This window comes from Melanerpes formicivorus, unplaced genomic scaffold (assembly GCF_026170545.1).
Source record: "Melanerpes formicivorus ecotype bairdi unplaced genomic scaffold, bMelFor1.0.p_v2 SCAF_15, whole genome shotgun sequence".
Lineage (NCBI taxonomy): Eukaryota > Metazoa > Chordata > Aves > Piciformes > Picidae > Melanerpes > Melanerpes formicivorus.
The window spans coordinates 10,818,374-10,838,474 of record NW_027142367.1 but is presented as its reverse complement, the minus strand read 5'-3'; the positions used below and the strand labels follow the sequence as shown (position 1 = coordinate 10,838,474).

The following is a 20,101-nucleotide window of genomic DNA, read 5'->3' as shown; positions in this document are numbered from 1 at the left end:
TGCTCCTCACAAGACTTGTGTTCTAGACCCTTCACCAGCTTCAGTTTCCTTCTTTGGACACATTCCAACAACTCATTAAATCAAAATTTGAGAGGACAACTAATCATAGAACACAGGGAGTATAAATAATAAAGAATATGTTCTCAGACAAGCCTGGGTGATGTCTTCCCATCCTTTTAGAGGCTTCTTTTTTTTCTTTAGATCCCCCAGTATTTCTAGGAAACAAGTGTTTGGGTGTATTTGGGTTACATTAAATATTCAATCCATGAGCTGCTTGCAAGGCATCAGAAAATCAATAGCTTCATGCATTTCTAACTAAGCATTTACTACATGAAAGGTTGGATCCCAAGGCCGAGACACTCTGCTCTAATTAGGAAGCCTCATCTAGGAAGAACATTGTTATCTGGATCCTTGAACATCAGCCTCCCAGTGCTATCATCAGTGAGACCAAGCATGCTAACTCTTTACATTTCTTCCATAAGGTGACTCTGACAATCTTATTCCTCACTTCTCTCTTACTCTTGACAGAAGATGCTGAAATGCTTCAATCTTTGGTCACACACCGATCTCCAACACTTCACAGAACGGTTTAGGTTGGAAAAGACCTTTAAGAGCATCAGGTCCAACTGAATCCAGCACTGCCAAGTCCACCACTAACCCATGTCCCACAGCACCACATCTACATGGCTTTGAAATCCCTGCAAGGATGATGACTCCACCATTTCCTTGGGCAGGCTGTTTCAGGGCTGCCCATTTAGCTTTCATGCCCATCATTTAGCTTTCATTTGAGCTCAAGTTTATCTCCTGTTTCACTTGGCTTACTCAGTGACTTACTCATCCCACTCCTGTTTACCTTTGAACCTACTGATGCAGACTGGTATTAACCTAGGATGTATGGTCTGTCATTTAGGGAGCACAGCGTTTATGTGATCTCTTTGTATCTGGGCCACCTTCACAATGAGGTACAGGCAATGCACAGGCTGGGGACAAACAGCTGGGCGTGAACCAGATTTGGAGAAGGTATCTGAGGCTTATCTGAGCTACCAGATGAACAGGTGTCTGAACACTGCTGGGTTGTGATTGCTCCTGAATGACAGCATACTTGGGGCACCTTCTTCAGTCAGGGAAAAACAGACAGTTTCAATGGGTGAGCTGCCTTCCAAACAGTGATCAGTGGACTAAAGGCCAGCAACCAGAAGGGCCAATACAAACATGGTGTGACCTCCTGCACAAATGCAACTTTAGACACACCTGAGGGGCAGAATATCATCCAGAGGGATTTGGATAAATTTGAGAAGTGGGCCTGTAGGAATGTCATGAGGTTCAAGAATGCCAAGTCCAGGGTCCTTAATATGGGTCAGGGCAACTCATGGTACCAGGCCAGGCGATGAAGGGACTGAGAGTATCTGTGTAGAAAAGGACTTGGGGGTGCTGATGGGTGAAAAGCTGGATATGAGCTGGCAATGTGCACTCACAGCCCAGAAGCCAACTGTGTCCCGGGCTGCATCCCCAGCAGCACGGGCAGCAGGTGGAGGGAGGTGATTCTGCCCCTCTGCCCTTCTCTGCTAAGACCCCACCTGCAGTGCTGGGTCCAGCTGTGGAGCTCCCAGCACAAGAATGACATGGAACTGTTAGAGTGGGTCCAGAGGAAACCACAAAAATGATGGGAAAGCTGGAACCTCTCTACTGTGAGGCCAGGCTGAGAGAGTTGGGGTTGTTCAGCCTGGAGAAGAGAAGGCTTCTTATGGCCGTTCAGTGCTTAAAGAGAACAGGATAGAACACAACAGGTTGGAAGAGACCTTCAAGATCATCGCATCCAACCCATCAACCAATCCAACCCACCCAAACAGCTAACCCATGGCACCAAGCACCCCATCAAGTCTCCTCCTGAACACCTCCAATGATGGCGACTCCACCACCTCCCCGGGCAGCCCATTCCAATGGGCAATCACTCTCTCTGTATAGAACTTCATTCTAACATCCAGCCTAAACAAGAGGACCTAAAAGAAAGATAGGGGCAGACTTTTTTAGCATGGCCTGTTGTGACAGGATAAGGGGTGATGATTTTAAACTAAAAGAAGAAGATTTAGACTAGAGAGAAGGAAGAAATTTTTCACACTGAGGGTGGTGAGACACTGGCTCAGGTTGCCCAGAAAGATGGTAGATGCCCCATCCTTGGAACCATTCCAGGTCACAACCTGCTCTACTTGAAAATGTTCCTGCTCACTGCAGAGAGGTTGGACTAGCTGACCTTTACAGGTCCCTCCCAACCCGACCCAACCCATTCTGAGATACAATTCTACACTGTGCTGCTGCTGCTGTATAAAGCATTCCTGACATTCTTGCTGCTGCTGAAGTATAGAGCAGTGACAAGGAGCTGCTGTGCCTAGGATCCTAAGACTGGGGATAAAAAACTGATACCATTCAATCCTATAGACACTCAGCTATCAAAAGAGAACTGCTGTAGCACATGAAAAACCACCCTCAGCTTAAGCCCTTTTTACACCAAAATCTTTTCCAGAAAGACCCTGGAGAAAATGTAGCCCAAGTGGGGAATATGCAGCTACTAAAAATATTATTTTCTTGTTTACAGAGAAATGTAACAGCCATGAGATATTTCACAATCAAAACAAGCCTTTGCTCAGGCACTGCTAAGTGTAACAGGAGCAGGAGCAGGGAAGTCATTGTGCCCCTGTACTCTGCTTTGGTTAGGCCGCACCTTGAGTACTGTGTCCAGTTCTGGGCCCCTCAGTTTAAGAAGGACATCGAACCGCTTGAACGTGTCCAGAGAAGGGCAACAAGGCTGGGGAGAGGCCTTGAACACAAGGCCTATGAGGAGAGGCTGAGGGAGCTGGGATTGTTTAGCCTGGAGAAGAGGAGGCTCAGGGGTGACCTCATTGCCCTCTACAACAAACAAAAGGAGCTGGAAGCCTTGCTGCATCAGGAAAGTTATGATGTAGTTGCCATCACAGAGATGTGGTGGGATGACTCACATGACTGGAGTGCTGCAATTGATGGCTACAGGCTCTTCAGGAGAGACAGGCAAGGAAGAAGGGGTGGAGGGGTGGCCCTGTACGTCAGGGAGGCACTAGATGCCATTGAGACGGAGATTAGGGACGATCGGGTTGAGTGCCTGTGGGTAAGAATTAGAGGGAAGGCCAACAGGGCTGACATCCTGGTTGGAGCCTGTTATAGACCACCCAACCAGGAGGAGGATGTTGATGAGTCATTCTATAGGCAGCTTAAGGCTGTCTCAGGATCGCCTGACCTTGTTCTCATGGGTGACTTCAACCTGCCTGATATCTGCTGGGATCTTAACATAGCAGAGAAGAGGCAATCTAGGAGGTTCTTAGAATGCATGGAGGACAGCTTCTTATCCCAGGTGCTGCGAGAGCCTACCAGGGGCAAGGCTATGCTTGACCTCCTCTTCACCAATAGGGAAGGGTTGGTGGGTGATGTGGTGGTCGGAGGGTGCTTAGGGGCCAGTGACCACGAGATAATTGAATTCTCATTATTTGGTCAAGCTAAGAGGGGCAGCAAGAAGACCTCCACTCTGGATTTCCGGAGGGCGGACTTCAGGCTACTCAAGGAACTAATTCAGAGGGTTCCTTGGGATAAAGCCCTTAAAAACAAAGGGGTCCAGGAGAGCTGGTCCTACTTCAAGGAAGAACTGTTGAAGGCTCAGGGACAGGCTGTGCCAATGTGCCGGAAGATGAGCCGCCGGGGCAGACGGCCAGCCTGGATGGTTAAAGAACTTGTAATGGAACTAAGGGAAAAAAAGAGGGTGTATCACCTTTGGAAGAGAGGGGAGGCAACCCGTGAAAAATTTAAGGATGTTGCTAGGTCTTGCAGGAAGAAAATTAGGGAGGCAAAAGCGCATTTGGAGCTTAGACTGGCCTCTGCTGTGAAGGACAACAAAAAGTCCTTCTATAAATACATTAATAGCAAGAGGAAGGGCAGAGACAACCTCCACTCCTTGGTGGACACGGAGGGGAACGTTGTGATAAGGGATGAGGAAAAGGCAGAGATACTTAACACCTTCTTTGCCTCAATTTTTACTAGCAGGACAGAATGTCTTCCAGACAGCTGGCCTCCAGAGCTGGCAGAAGGAGCCAGGGAGCAGCATAGTTTTCCACTGTTCCAAAATGGGGTAGTTGGTGATCTGCTCAGCCGCCTGGATCCCCACAAGTCCATGGGACCAGATGGGATCCATCCTAGGGGGCTGAGAGAGCTGTCAGAGGAGCTGGCCAAGCCGCTCTCCATCATTTTTCAGCAGTCCTGGCTCACTGGCGAGGTCCCAGAGGACTGGAAGCTGGCCAACGTGGTGCCCATCCATAAGAAGGGCCGGTTGGATGAGCCAGGGAATTACAGGCCTGTCAGCCTGACCTCAGTGCCAGGCAAGATCATGGAACAGGTCATCCTGAGTGCATTAACACAGCACTTAGAGGATGGCCAAGGGATCAGGCTCAGCCAACATGGATTTAGGAAGGGCAGGTCCTGCCTGACCAACCTGATCTCCTTCTATGATCAGGTGACCCGCCTGGTGGATGTGGGGAGGCCTGTGGATGTAGTTTACCTGGACCTCAGCAAGGCCTTTGACACCGTCCCCCATAGCAAACTCCTGGCCAAGCTGTCAGCCCATGGCTTGGACAGCAGCACTCTGAGCTGGGTTAGGAACTGGCTGGAGGGCCGAGCCCAGAGAGTGGTGGTGAATGGTGCCACATCCAGCTGGCGGCCAGTGAGTAGTGGAGTCCCCCAGGGATCAGTGCTGGGCCCCATGCTCTTTAACATCTTTATTGATGATCCGGATGAGGGCATTGAGTCTAACATCAGTAAATTTGCTGATGACACCAAGCTGGGGACAGGAGTTGATCTGCTAGAGGGTAGAGAGGCTTTGCAGAGGGACCTCGACAGGCTGGACAGATGGGCAGAGTCCAATGGCATGAGATTGAACACATCCAAGTGCCGGGTTCTGCACATTGGCCACAACAACCCCATGCAGTGCTACAGGCTGGGGTCAGAGTGGCTGGAGAGCAGCCAGGCAGAGAGGGACCTGGGGGTGCTGGTTGATGGTAGGATGAACATGAGCCTGCAGTGTGCCCAGGCAGCCAAGAGGGCCAATGGCATCCTGGCCTGCATTAAGAACAGTGTGGCCAGCAGGAGCAGGGAGGTCATTCTGCCCCTGTACACTGCACTGGTTAGGCCACACCTCGAGTCCTGTGTCCAGTTCTGGGCCCCTCAGTTTAGGAAGGATGTTGACTTGCTGGAACGAGTCCAGAGAAGGGCAATGAAGTTAGTGAGGGGCTTGGAACACAAGTCCTATGAGGAGAGACTGAGGGAGCTGGGGCTGGTTAGCCTGGAGAGGAGGAGACTCAGGGGTGACCTTATCACTCTCTACAACTACCTGAAAGGGGGTTGTAAACAGGCAGAGGTTGGTCTCTTCTCCCAGGCAACCAGCACCAGAACAAGGGGACACAGTCTCAGGCTGTGCCAGGGGAAGTTCAGGCTGGAGGTCAGGAGGAAGTTTTACACGGAGAGAGTGATTGCCCATTGGAATGGGCTGCCCGGGGAGGTGGTGGAGTCGCCATCACTGGAGGTGTTCAGGAGGAGACTTGACAGGGTGCTTGGTTACATGGGTTAGTTGATTAGGTGGTGTTGGGTGATAGGTTGGACGTGATGATCTTGAAGGTCTCTTCCAACCTGGTTTATTCTATTCTATTCTAACTACCTGAGGGGTGGTTGTGGATGGGAAGGGGTTGGTCTCTTCTGCCAGGCAACCAGCACCAGAACAAGAGGACACAGTCTCAAGCTGCGCCAGGGGAGGTTTAGACTCGGGGTGAGGAGGAAGTTCTTCACTGAGCGAGTCATTCATCATTGGAATGTGCTGCCCAGGGAGGTGGTGGAGTCACCATCCCTGGAGGCGTTCAAGAGGAGATTGGATGTGGCACTTGGTGCCATGGTCTAGTCATGGGGTCTGTTATACTGTGATACTGTGATACTGTAACCAGGTTAAGTGTGGTGGCTTTCCATCTGAAATCCCAGGGGTCCCACAGCCAGCCAGGAGCTACAGCCCATTCCAAAGAGCAGTTAAATGTCTCTAGTGTGGAGAAGACAGTCTGTCCTGACTGTTGTGCTCAGTCTTAACCTCAGTCTTAACCTCAGCCTTATTCACAGAATGGCTTGGGCTGGAGGAGACCTTAAAGATCATCTAGTTCCAACCACTCTGCCATGGACAGGGACACCTCCTATTAGACCAGGTTGCTCAAGGCCCCATCTAACGTGGCTTTGAACACTTCCAGGCTTGGAGGCTCCACAGTTTCTCTGGGCAACCTCCTTCAGTGCCTCATCACCCTCCTGGGGAAGAATTTCTCCCTAATGTCTACTCTGAATGGAGCTTCTTCCAATTGGAAGCCATTACCCCTCACCCTCTCACTCCATGCCTATTTACAAAGTCCCTCTCCAGCTGTCCTGTAACCCTCTTAAAACACTGAAAGGCTGCTCTAAGGTCTCCCTGGAGCCTTCTCTTCTCCAGGCTCAACAGCCCCAGCTCTCTTAGCCAGTCTTCATAGGAGAGGTGATACAGCCCTCTAATCATCTTCATGGCATCCTTTGGACCTGCTCTAACAGTTTCATGCCCTTAGTCTTGGGGGCCCAAAAGCTGGACATGGTATTCCAGGTGTCTCAGAAGAAGGGAGTTGCCCTATCTTCAAAAAATCTGAAACTTTGATGGATTTTCATCTTTCACATCTTTTCTTTTCTGGAGAAGAATTAAGGAGAACAGATTTATGCTGAGATTATGTTCTGAAGATGCCCAGGTCCTCAGAGAAACTTACCTGAAAAAGAAAACATTCTTGAAGAAACAGTGTGATGTAACAACCTCAGAAATGAAGAGATCTGTCTAGAATCTCTGTCATTTTCCCCAGATCTATCTGGTTGTCAGCAAAACATCCCAGTTCCCCTTTTATTTTCTGCCTTCTTTGTATCATTATGTTGAGTAATTTTTTTCCCATTATACTGTTTCATTCCCTTCACAACATTTTCCCTGAGAAAGAGACAGTTGTTAGATACCTTAGAAAGAAAAAAAATATTATGCTCAAATGCTCCTGGGAAATGAAGGGCACAAGCATGCAGGAGGTAAAGTTTTTAGCTCTGTTAAAATGTAGTTTGCTCTATTTCAGATATTGATTTCAAGAAGGTTTTTAATGGGGAAATTCTTCACCCATGTTGGAATACCTTTCAAAATCCAGCCTGGAAAAGAGGCAATAGTCCACCCACAATATCCAAGGCACACAGAAGTTGCTGCACTTCTAGAGCAGCACAAAGAGAAGGGCATGAACTCTCAGGCAGTGTGATAGCCAAGCTTAAGTTGTAGAATGACTTCTGGGGTACCCCACAAATAAAACTGGTCACCAGGGTAGGAGATGTGGCCACAGAGGGACTCTGTAGGCTGGAAAGGCAGAAATGCTGCCATGGGACTTGGGCACAGGCAGACTATGTAATTGCACAAAGATGAAGTGATATAAAATATAGCAGAGAATCCCAGCATGATAGGGGTTGGGAGGGACCTTCTGGATATCATCTAGTCCAGCCCCCTTGCTAAAGCAGGGTCACCCTGAGCAGGTTGCACAGGATTACAATGTCCAGGTAGGTTTGGAATCTCTCCAGAGAAGGAGACTCTACAACCTCTCTAAGCAGCCTGGTACAGGTTTCTTTTGGCCTCACAGCAAAGAAGTTTTTCCTCCTGTTTAGATGGAACTTCCTGTTTTCACAATTTGTGCCTGTTACCTCTTGTCCTGTTGCTGGGCATCACTGAAAAGAGTCTGGCACAATCCTGCCCAGGTGGCCCTGGGCAGCCTGATCTACTTGGAGGTGTCACTGCTCACTGCAGGGAAGTTGGACAAGATGACCTTTGAGGGTCCCTTCCAACTCAATGCAATGTGAATCTCTGAATCTTCTTGATGCTCACCCTTTAGATGCTGATCAGCATTGAGAAGATTCCCTCTCAGGCTGCTCTTCTCCAGGCTAAACAGCCTCGGGTCTCACAGCATTTCCTCCTCACTGGGATGCTCCAGTACCCTCAGCCTCTTTGTAGCCTCCCACGGACTGTCTCCAGCAGTTCCCTGTCTTTCTTAAACTGGGGAGCCCAGAACTGCACTCAGTACTCTAGATGTGTCCTTACTAGGGCAGAGTAGGAGAGGAGGAGATCCTCCCTCAGCCTGCTGGCAATACTATTCTTCATGCACTACAAGGCACCATTTGCCTTCTTGGCCTTGAGGGCACATTCCTGGCTCATGGTGAACTTGTCCACCAGCACTCCCAGGTCCTACTCTGTAGAGCTACTTCCCAGCAGGTCAACCCCTCACCTGCCCTGGTGCAGGGCCTTATTCCTCCCCAGGTGCAGAACTCCACACTCAGAAAGTTATTCACACCCTCACAATTACACTAATGAATCCTCTTGCTGATGAAGCATTTTCATTTGGCTTTCACCATATTTCTATGCATACCAACTACCAACTCGCTGCTTTCTCTCCGCTGAGCACTTCATAAGGTCAAGACAACATCCAGGGAGACCGAATATTTCTATATATAGAACTAATTGCCTGTGGAATTAAGTGCACTTGCCTGAGTATCTAGTTCAGCCTAAACTCAATTTAGCTGATTTTCCTTGTCCATCATACCCATTATCGGGGCAGTGCACACTGCCAGCTGTAGCACTGCCTGGCAGAGACAGAAACTAATTAACTAATTACGAGGTGAGGAGGAGGTCCTCCCCCAGAACATTCACAAGAATCCAACAGAGACAGTCAAGGAAACCATCATTAGAGAGAACTGACTCCTCCACAAAGCCATCTCACACTCTCCTCCTTGGTTAAAGGAGGTAAAAGAAAGGTAACATACTCTGTGAATAACTTTTCTCAGTAACCAGTTCAAGTGTAGTCCATGAAGAGAAGGAAGGAAGAGGTAGAAGGGGAGGGGAAGGGAAGGGAAGGGAAGGGAAGGGAAGGGAAGGGAAGGGAAGGGAAGGGAAGGGAAGGGAAGGGAAGGGAAGGGAAGGGAAGGGAAGGGAAGGGAAGGGAAGGGAAGGGAAGGGAAGGGAAGGGAAGGGAAGGGAAGGGGGAAGAGGGAAGGGAAGGGGAAAAAGAAATGGAAAGGGAAGTGGAAAGGGAAAGGAATAGAGAAAGGGAAGAGGAAAAAGAAGGGGAAAAATGAAAAGACAAGGCCTTAGGGAAACAAATTCATGGAGAGGAGGAACCATCATTAGTGAAAGAGGACCACATCATGGAGCTCTTAAGAAAGCTCAACCCATACAACCCTGAGGATGCACAGGGAGGAAGCCAATGTCACTGCAAGGCCATTTTTTATCATCCCTGTCATTTCTGAAAGGTGGTGGAGAATGTGAGAGGTCCCCTATGACTAAAGAATGGTGACTGTTAGATATGTCTTCCAAAAGGGCAAGTTGGGATGATACTGCCTAGATAGGCAGACTGCTAGCTGTGTGAAAAATGGGCTGGATGATCAGATTCAAAGGCCAGTGGTGATCAGTATGTATCTACCATAGGCCAGTTACAAATGCAGAACCTTGCTTAGTATTTTTTATCACTATCCTGAAGGAGGCAAAAATAGTCATGAACTGCAACCCTCAAATGATACCCAACTCAGAGGAGCATTCAAAACCCTTGAGGGCAAGTCTGCTGTTTGACAGCCTTAGGCTGGAGGAAGGAATGGGACAACAGAATCCTTATGTGGTTCAGAAAGGACAAATACCAAGCCCTGCTTGTGGGGAGGAGGAGCCCTTGGCTATGAGGCAGACTGGGTGCCTGGGAAGCAGCTGTGCCAAAAAGACCTGAGGGCAGCAAACTGAGCATGAGTCAGCAGTGCACCCTGGCAGTGAAGAGCGAAGAATGCAGAGCAAAGAGCCAAACACTGTTCAAACAAGAGCTACATCTTTCACTGATAAGCACAGAATCACAGACTCTATCTGGTTGGAAGACACCTTGGAGATCATCCAGTCCAACCCTTAACCCAGCACTGAACGCTTAACACTAACCATGCCCCTAAGCGCCAGGTCCACACACTGCTTGAAATCCTCCAGGAACAGTGACTCCACCACTGCCCTGGGCAGACCATTCCAATGTTTGAGAACCCTTTCAGTGAAGAAATATTTCCTAATATTCAGCCTGAATCTCCCCTGGTGCAGCTTGAAACCATTCCCTCTAGCCCTGTTTCTTGCCACCAAGGAGAACCTGCCCCCTTCTTATTCCAACAGGTAGCTGTAGAGAGTGACGAGCTTTCCCCTTAGCCTACTCTTCTGCTTTTTCACAGACCTCCAGATGCATTTCTCAACATCTAAGTTGTTATCAACAAGATGATAAGATCAACAGGATCACCTCTAAAGTGGGCTTGGCCCAAAACAGAAGTTGTGACCCAGGTCAGAATGTATACACATATTTAGAAGGAACAGGCTTACCCCATACCTACTATTTACTATGCATTTCTCTAGTGGATTCAGAGTCATTCTTAGTTTACATCTGCAAGAGATAACAGCCATGCTACTCGCCCAGTAGACTGCCCAGTAGATGTCCTTGGGAAAGAAGTTTTTAGACCCAAAATAGCTATTTGCAGAATGCCTCCAAAGAATCACCAGTAAATAAATAAAGGGAGCATTTACTTACTGATTGCTTTAAAAAGTTCAGCAACGTTATGACCAGTCTTTGCACTGACTTCAAGATAAATTGCACCTATGGATTCTGCATAGTCTTTGGCCACCTCCAGAGGAACCTCCCTGCAAAGAAAATAATTACAAGTTTAGAAATCAAAGACAACAAATTTAAAGAAAATAATTTCATTTTGGAAAAATAACTTACAAAGAAGTCTCCAACAGCCTACTCAGGAAAACATTGGTATGCTCTTCACAGAATCACACAGAAGGGTTGGGGTTGGAGATCATCTTGTCCAACCACCGTGCTAAAGCAGGGTGACCAACAGCAGGTTGCCCAGGATCATGTCTAGACAGGTTTGAAACATCTCCAGAGAAGGAGACTCCACAGCCTCTCTGGGCAGCCTGTTCCAGGTCTCAGTCACCCTCAAAGCAAAGATTATGTTTAGAAGGAACTTCCTGTGTTCCAGTTTGTGTCCCTTGCCTCTTGTCCAGTTGATGGGCACCACTGAAAAGAGTCTGGCCCCATCCTCTTGTCCCCCACCCCTTAGCTATTGATCAGCATTGAGAAGATCCCCTCTCAGGCTGCTCTTCTCCAGGCTAAACAGCCCCAGGTCTCTTGGTCTTTCCTCCTCACAGAGATGCTCCAGTCCCCTCAGCATCTTTGTAGCCTCCACTGGACTCTCTCCAGTAGTTCCCTGTTGCTCTTGAACTGAGAAGCCCAGAACTGGACCAAATACTGCAAAAGTGGCCTCACCTGCTGGCCCCAGTCTTCTTAATGTACCCCAGGTGACCACTTGCCATCTTGTCCACAAGAGTACATTGCTGGCTCATGGTGAACTTATTGCCCACCAGCACTCCCAGATCCTATTCTGTAGAGCTGCTTTCCAACAGGTCAACCCTTAACCTGTAGTGGTGCAGGGGCTTATTCCTCCCCAGGTGCAGGACTCTACACTTGCACTGTAGTCCTAGCATTCTTTTTATGGCATTTAGGTGATGAGACTGAAAATGTCAAAATTTCAGCAATGAGAAATCTGCAGACTTCTTGGACTTGCTGCTGGATCCACGGCTTGTGAAAAGGGAGATCATTTCAATTATAACCCATTTGTTTTGTTTTTCAACTTGACCCCAAAAAGAACATTGTTAAAACACAACAGAATAGGCACTCAACTCTGCTGATCCAAGCAGCAACCAGCACTGCTCACACCAAGTGTTCAAGCTAGGTAAGGTTTGATTGTGGTGGAAGAAAAGGATAAGAGCATCATAGATCTAAGAGGAAAAGCAGCAGGTTGGACTGGATGATCTCCAAAAGTCCTTTCCAACACACATCCCTGTGTGATTCTGTGATTTTAACATTGAAGTCTCGACTCCTCTCTTTGAAACTACTTCTTAATGACCTGTCAGAAGGACAGGACACGTATCAGAAGGAAAAGTCTATTACTGCAACTTACAAGTATGCCAAACACTCTCCAGTCCTAGAGCTGGCGGTATTGGAACAAAGGAGGATTTACTCTCAACAAAATTGCCTGTCTACCTGTAGAAATCCCTTCAAAGTGGAGAAGAACTTGACTTCAACAGAGTTCCAGTAACTGCTGATTGACAACACTGAGAAAAGCAGCACAGTCCCTGAGCATCCCAAATCCATCTTGGCAGCTGAAAACCAAATCTGAGATGCTAAATGAGGAGCATAATGTGGAAAATGATGATGAGAAATAGTGCCACTCATGTCCCAAAGGAAGAAAATCAGCTCTTATTTCTTCCATTCATTCCTCCTCATGTTATCTCCTAGAGCCACAGAGGTGGCAGAATCAAACAAGAACCGGCTCAGCCTGTCCTCTTTAGCATCTATCCATACTGGTTTGTAAAGCTGCTGTCTCTCTGATATCCAGCAAAACATCTGCCAGAACTTCCACTAAACTAAAGAGAGATGCCAAAAAAGCACAGAAACAGCAGCTTGATCCTGTGTGCTCCCATCATCTCAGTTTGAAATTCTCCCTGCCCAAGGGTATGTGTGTTTTTTGCTCACTGGAAAATAGTCTGATAAACTGGTGACATGTTTCACCTAAAACCATTTTTACTGAAGTCAATGTGAAGACATGAAGCAGGCAGAGAATGCAAACAGCAGCATGCATTGCATAAACAATCACATTCCTGGGACAACTGTGAAAGCATGTCACGTAAGAGAGAGTCTGCTCTTTAGCTGGCCATCCATGAGATGACTTCAGAAAGAAAAAGCAGCTGAGGGATGCAGAAAGAGTAACAGCATGAAAAAAATACTATCAAAGCCATTGGTAATAATGAAGACAGGAAAAACAAGTCCTTAAAACCAAGTGCAAGGTCCTGCATCTGGGTCGGAGCAATGCCAAGCACCAAGCCCACAAAGCCAATCAGATCCTGGGCTGCATCAGGAGAAGTGTGGCCAGCAGGTCAAGGAAAGTGATCCTCCTCCTCTACTCAGCCCTGGTGAGACCCCACCTGGAGTACTGTGTCCAGTTCTGGAGCCCCTATTACAAGAGGGATGTGGAGGTGCTGGAACATGTCCAGAGAAGGGCCACAAGGATGATCAGAGGGCTGGAGCACCTCTCCTGTGAGGACAGACTGAAGGAGTTGGGGCTGTTCAGTCTGCAGAAGAGAAGGCTCCAAGGTGACCTAATTGTGGCCTTCCAGTATCTGAAGGGGGCCTACAGAAAGGCTGGGGAGGGACTTCTCAGGATCTCAGGTAGTGATAGGACTAGGGGGAATGGAATGAAGCTGGAGGTGGGGAGATTCAGGCTAGATGTGAGGAGGAGGTTCTTCACCGTGAGAGTGGTGAAACCCTGGAATGGGCTGTCCAGGGAGGTCGTTGAGGCCCTGTCCCTGGGGGTGTTTAAGAGCAGGCTGGATGAGGCTCTGTCCAGCCTGATCTAGTGTGGGGTGTCCCTGCCCATGGCAGGGGGGTTGGAACTAGATGATCCTTGTGGTCCCTTCCAACCCTGAATGATACTATGATATTATGATATAAGCTGGCCTGAGAGCAGCCCTGAAGAAAAGGACCTGGGGGTGCTGGTGGATGAGAAGCTCAACATGAGCCACCAGTGTGCACCTGTAGCCCAGAAATCAAATCACATCCTGGGCTGCATCAAGAGAAGTGTGGCCAGCAGGTCGAGGGAGGTGATTCTCCCTGTCTACACCACTCCTGGGAGAACCAACCAGGAGTACTGCATCCAGTTCTGGAGCCCCTATTAAAAGAAAGATCTGGAGGTGCTGGAACGTGTACAAGGAAGGGCAATGAGGATGATCAGAGGGCTGGAGCACCTCCCCTATGAGGACAGGCTGGGAGAGTTGGAGCTATTCAGTCTGGAGAAGAAAAGGCTTTGAGGAGACCTTATTGTGGCCTTCCAGTATTTTAAGGGGGCCTACAAGAAAGCTGGTGAGGAACTTTTTAGGATGTCAGGTAGTGACAGGACTAGGGGGAATGGAGCAAAACTAGAAATGGGTAGATTCAGATTGGATGTTAGGAAGAAGTTCTTCACCATGAGGGTGGTGAGACATGGAACAGGGAAGTGGTAGAAGCCCCATCCCTGGGGCTGGATGTGGCTCTGAACAACCTGCTCTAGTGTGAGGTGTCCCTGCCCACAGCAGGGGGGTGGAACTGGCTGATCTTTGAGGTCCCTTCCAACCCTGGCAGTTCTGTGATTCTGTGAAAACAAGAAGAAGAGACTTAAGCTCATGGAGGACAGTGAGGACCATGCAAACACCAGAACATTTTGTGCATAGAATTGCTGTACTGGCTGAATAGGAGCAAGAAGCTGATGATCATCATTGTTACTGCTTAAGAATAATGTGGTGGAAAGATCACAGTTGTTTTGTGAGAAATTCCAGTATTACAGAATCTGTCTGGCTGGAAAAGACCTTGAAGATCATCCAGTCCAACCCTCCAACCAGCACTGAAGAGTCGACACTAAACTATGTCCCTAAGCACCTGGTCCACATGGTGCTTGAATGCCCCCAAGGACGGTGACTCCACCACTGCCCTGGGCAGATCATTCCAATGTTTGAGAACCCTTCTCATACTGTTTCTAGGGTGCAGGTTTCTCAAGTCCTCAAGTTAACCTACCTCTGGTGGCACAGCATGGAAAATGTTAGTGCCATGGTAAATGCCACCAAAAGCACAGGGAGGGCTGGTTATGGATTTATTGCAATTGGTGCCTTTTGTCACCCTCTCCACAGTTATTATTCTTGATTTAACCAGGCAATTGTATTGCTGGGAGCACTTAAACAATAAATTAAAAGTGACTCTCAGGGCAACTGAAAGCTCCAGATTTCTGCTAGCTGGGTTTTGGGTGATTTTTATTTTTGTCCTTTCCTCTTTTCTCCTACTTCCTATTTGGAAACCTTTAGTTTTGCCTTACAGGACTGAGTTTCACCACTCTGGCAAGCATATCAGATCATGTAGGAGATACACAATTATACTATACCACGAGGGAAAAGCTTCTTCATGAGGAAAAACTTCTTCATTTTGAGGGTGACAGAGAACTGCAACCAGCATCCCAGAGAATTTGTGGAGAGATTCTCCGGTGAGATTCCAAACCCACACAGACATTGCAATTCTGAGCAACCCGCTGTGGGTGACCCTGCTTTAGCACTGAGGTTGGACTGGATGATCTACAGAGGTGGCTTACAACCCCAACCATTCTGTGACTCTGTGATTGTGTGATCTGTGTGCCTGTTTCTTAGCCCAACAGAAACCAAGAGCCTTCTAGCTTCAGGGCTTATTCAGGTTGTACACAAAGCCATGACTCACAGCTTTGTGATGGCCCATGGCTGGTAGTGGTGGTGGAACAAAAAACCCAAAACCTTAAAAAACCACACAGGTCCAGTTCTTGTATATGCCTTGACTGGATAAAGGCCTGTTGTGCCATCAGAGGTAGGTTAACTTGAGGACTTGTGGACCTGGTGCTTAGGGACTCACCTGCTGAAGACAAGCCCAGAGGAGAAGGATATGGAGGTCCTGGTTGATAGAAGGATGACCATGAGCCAGCAATGTGCCCTTGTGGCCAAAACGTACAATGGTATCCTGGGCTGTATTAGAATGGGTGTGATTAGTAGGTCAAGAGAGGTTTTCCTCCCCTTCTACTCTGCCCTGGTGAGGCCATATCTGGATATTGTGTCCAGTTCTGGGCCCCTCAGTTCAAGAAGGACCTCAGGGATCTGCTTGAGAGAGTCCAGCACAGAGCCATAAGAATGATGAAGGGAGTAAAACATCTCCTTATGAGGAAAGGCTGAGGGAGCTGGGGCTCTGTAGCCTGGAGAAGAGGAGACTGAGAAGTGACCTTATTCATGTTTATAAATATGTGAGGGGTAAGTGTCAGGAGGACACAGTCAGGCTCTTCTCAGAGATAGGACAAGGGGAAATGGGTACTAGCTGGAGCATAGGAGGTTCCACATGAATGTAAGGAAAACCTGTTTCACTGTGAGGGTTACAAAACACTGGAGCAGGCTGCCCAGAGAGGTTGTGGAGTCTCCTTCTCTGGAGACATTCAAAACCCGCCTGGATGCATTCCTGTGTGACCTGCTTTAGGTGATCCTGCTCTGGCAAGGGCCAAATGTTGAGGTCCAAATGTTCTGTGGTTCTGTAAAATAATGTATTATAACAACACAGAATAATATAATAATAATAATAATAATAATAATAATAATAATAATAATAATAATAATATAGGTTGCCTGAAGGTAGGTAGGAAACTACCTATGTAGTGCAACCAAAGCACCACCCCCGATGGACACGTTACCTGGCATCAGAGAGATCACATTTGTTTCCAGCAATAACAATTATAATGTCTTCAGGGACACGTTCTTTCAGTCTTTCCACCTGTGTCTTCAAACCATGAAATGAACTCTAGGTCAGAGAAAGAACAGATAATAAGCAGTCAGCCTAATCTTCATTGTGGCATTTGCTTGTTTTGTTTATTTTTTTTAAGTTAGAGGAAAAGTTAATAATGATTTTGTAGCTCACAAGACCAGAAGAAGGTAGCTGTATCTATGTAAACTGCTTTTCAAACTTTAGGTCCTCAAATTAAGTCTTGGCCTTGGATGCTTCTCCCTTTTACCCCCTGGAAGCAGCACTGAATGTTTTTCCTACATTTTCAGTGATAAAGAAACTACCACAGCTCTTCATCTGTCTAACTGCAGCTCATGCCCACTGGATTATCATCTCAACCACTGTCATATTTTGGGTATCATCCAGAAGAGCTTTCAGGGACCTCCTCCCTACAGTGTTTCCCTATCTATGAGTTAGTAAACCTCAGTTTACTCATGAAACCAAAGAGACAGGTGGCAATTCACTTGGCTTTTTTCCTCCAAGTACAGAATTCAAACACTTTTTGATCATAGAATCATAGAACACTTTGGGTTGGAAGGAACCCTTAAATGTCATACAGTCCAAATCCCTGCAGTCAGCAGGGCCATCTTCCTCAGAGCCCCAAACAACCTGACCTGAAATGTTTCTAGGGATGGGGTATCTACCACTTCTCTGGACAACCTGGGCCAGTGTCATACCACCTTCATTGCAATAAACTGCTTCTTTCTCTCTAGTCTAAATCTCCCTCTTTTAGTTTGGAATCATCACCCCTTGACCTGTCACAGCATGCCCTGCTAAAATATCTGTCCCTATCTTTCCTGTAGGCCTCCCTTAAGGCCACAAGAAGGTCTCCCTGAAGCCTTCTCCAGGCTGGACAAGTCCAACTCTCTCAGCCTGTCCTCACAGCAGAAGGGTTCCAGCTCTCAGATCACTGTTGTGTTCTCCTCTGGCCCCACTCTAGCAGGTCCATGTCTCTTCTGTGCTGAGGACTCCAGAGCTGGATGCAGCACTGCAGGTGGAATCTCATCAGAGTGGAGCACAGGGGGAGCATCCAGCTTTCTTATTGTCCCCTTTAAGTACTGAAAGACCTCCCTAGAGCCTTCTCTCCTCCAGGCTGATGCAACCTACCTTTTAATAGTAAATTTTCTATTTCTTTCTACTAATGAACTAACAGCATCAAAATCACTTTGCTCCTAGAGATTCTAATTATAACACATGGTTGAAATTTTTACTGAAACTCAAAGTGAGCTTCCAGATATATATATATATATACTCATTTCACCTTTGGAAATGCACCTAAGAGCTGTGTCTCTATCAGCAGTGCTTGTATCAGCGTCATGGAATGGAGAAGACTATCAGTCATTTGGTTAAAAACAAACAACATCCATTCTGCATTAATGATCAGTGCTGAATATTAAGCATCAGAAAGTGAAACACACACTGATCTTCCTATTTCCCCTTCTCTATTCTGAGAGCTGTTCCACCTAAGCTTGGAAAAAGGCTGGCAAAACAGAATTGTATCCTTGTAATGCATTGCAAGATCAACTATAAGATATTTATAGCCCTCTACAACTACCTGGAAGGAGGTTGGAGTGAGGTGGGGGTTGGTCTCATCTCCCTAGTAACAAGTGATAGAATGAGAGGAAATGGCCTCAAGTTACACCAGGGGAAGTTCAGGTTGGGTATTAGAAGAAACTTGTTCACTGAAAGGGTTCTCAAACACTGCAACAAGCTCCCCAGGGAGGTGTTTGAATTCTCATTGCTGGAGGTATTTAAAAAATGCAGAGTTGTGGTGCTGAGGGTCACAGTTTAGCAGCAGATTTTGTAGAGTTAGAAAATGGTTGGACTTTGTGATCTTAAAGGTCTTTTTCAACCAAATCAGTTCTGATTCTATATTTACATTCAACATAAGTATCAATCCAGCACGAGTCACTCATCTTCCCTTGGCAAAGTAGCAAAGAGCACTGGTGTGCAGCAGCGGCCACCATCATCAGCCACAGATCATTACACTAACACACTGAAGAACCAGCCCAACCCTCTCAGCCTAGTAGTAAATAATTGGCAGGAAAGGAATAAAATTCAATTGGCAGGAAAGGAATAAAATGCCAATGAACTGTCAGGACCATCCAACCATTATCGCCTCCTCTATCTCAGCTTTATCAGCAGGAGTTTTCTCTCAAAAAGCAGCTACAACCTTCCAGCCTCCTCTGCCTGAGAAATGAGCTTGAGCAGGTTAGGATCTGAAAATATGAGTTTCCATTCCAAATTAATAATGTTGAGACAAAGCTCAGGGACTTATTATTTCATCCATCTCTGGAGCCCTCAACACAGAAAGGACATGGATCTGATAGAGAGGGTCCAGAGAAGGGCCATGAAAATGATCAGGAGGCTGGAACACCTCTGCTATGAAGACAGGCTGGGGGAGCTGGAGTTGTTCAGCCTGGAGAAGAGAAGGCTCCAGGGACACCTAATAGCAGCCTGCCAGTACCTGAAGGCCTACAAGAAGGCTGCAGAGGGACTGTTTACAAAGGCCTGGAGTGTCAGTACGAGGGCCAATGGTTTGAAAGTAGGGAAAAGCAGATTTAGATTGGATGTTAGGAACAGGTGCTTTTCTATGAGGTTGGTGGAACACAGCAACAGGTTGCCCAGGGAGGTAGTAGAGGCCCCATCCCTGGAGATGTTCAAGGTGAGGCTCAACAGGGCTCTGAGCACACATGATCTAGTGGAGAATGCCCCTGCTTACTGCATAGGGGTGTGACTAGATGACCTTTGGAGGTCCCTTTTAACCCAAACCATTCTATGATGATATAATTACTGGTTTCAAAGGCCCAAGTCCTGCAATGGAAATTCAAGATGAAATAATGAATGTTGACACCAGTAATACACCAACAGGTGAATGTCTGATAAAGTGGCCTGCTGGTTTTTGTAGTAATAACTCAATTCCATGCAGAGGATATAGGTGGTGGTGGTGGAAGGGGATGCTGAAGGATGTTGTGATAATTCTACTTAGCCAGAGGAAAGCCAAACAAACCTTGACAAAACAGAGTGTCCAACCTTTCATCTAGATAAAGTTTAAACAACACTGAAATAGGGCACCTCCATCCACATCTACACAAACTTCTGAAGCATCCAGCCCCCACACAAATACTTCTGTGGTTGTGGGTTCTAATTTCAGCTCTGGCCCAAGCAGAGGAGTTAACAGGGGCTAAAGGCATGCAGAAGGTCTTACCAATCTCGTGATGTCATAAACGATCACGGCTGCTGCCAAACATTGGTAGTACAACGGAAGCAAGTCAGCAAACTGAAAACACAACACAAAATGTCATTAATCAATCAATCAGAATCATCATGCATTTGGTCATGCCGTGGTAGGACCACTGACTTTCTTTCATCCCATAGAAAACACACTTCTTCAGTGGTCGCCCACCTCTAATTTTCCTTAAATGCCAAGGAAGCAGAGCTCCCTTGTCTCCTGCCTTTTTCCATTGTAGAGCATGGACTCTGAGAATAAGTTCTGACATGAAGATCATGCACCTGGGGAGAAATAACATCAGGCACCAGTACAGATTAGGGGCCATCCTGCTGGAAAGCAGCTCCAAAACAAA

The 20,101-nt window shown here is 47.2% G+C and overlaps 1 long non-coding RNA gene across 1 annotated transcript in view; it reads right to left on the bottom strand.

Annotated features, from left to right (window-relative positions):
* LOC137445682 (uncharacterized) overlaps window positions 1-19,800 on the bottom strand; it is a 30,455-nt gene extending 10,655 nt beyond the window's left edge. Inside the window, exons 1-3 of the long non-coding RNA XR_010988456.1 lie at window positions 19,726-19,800; window positions 16,429-16,535; window positions 10,674-10,783 (exon numbers count right to left, since the gene is read on the bottom strand). This is a non-coding gene — a long non-coding RNA (uncharacterized lncRNA). The remainder of the gene's footprint in view (window positions 1-10,673; window positions 10,784-16,428; window positions 16,536-19,725) is intronic.
* Between the last annotated feature and the right edge of the window lie 301 nt (window positions 19,801-20,101).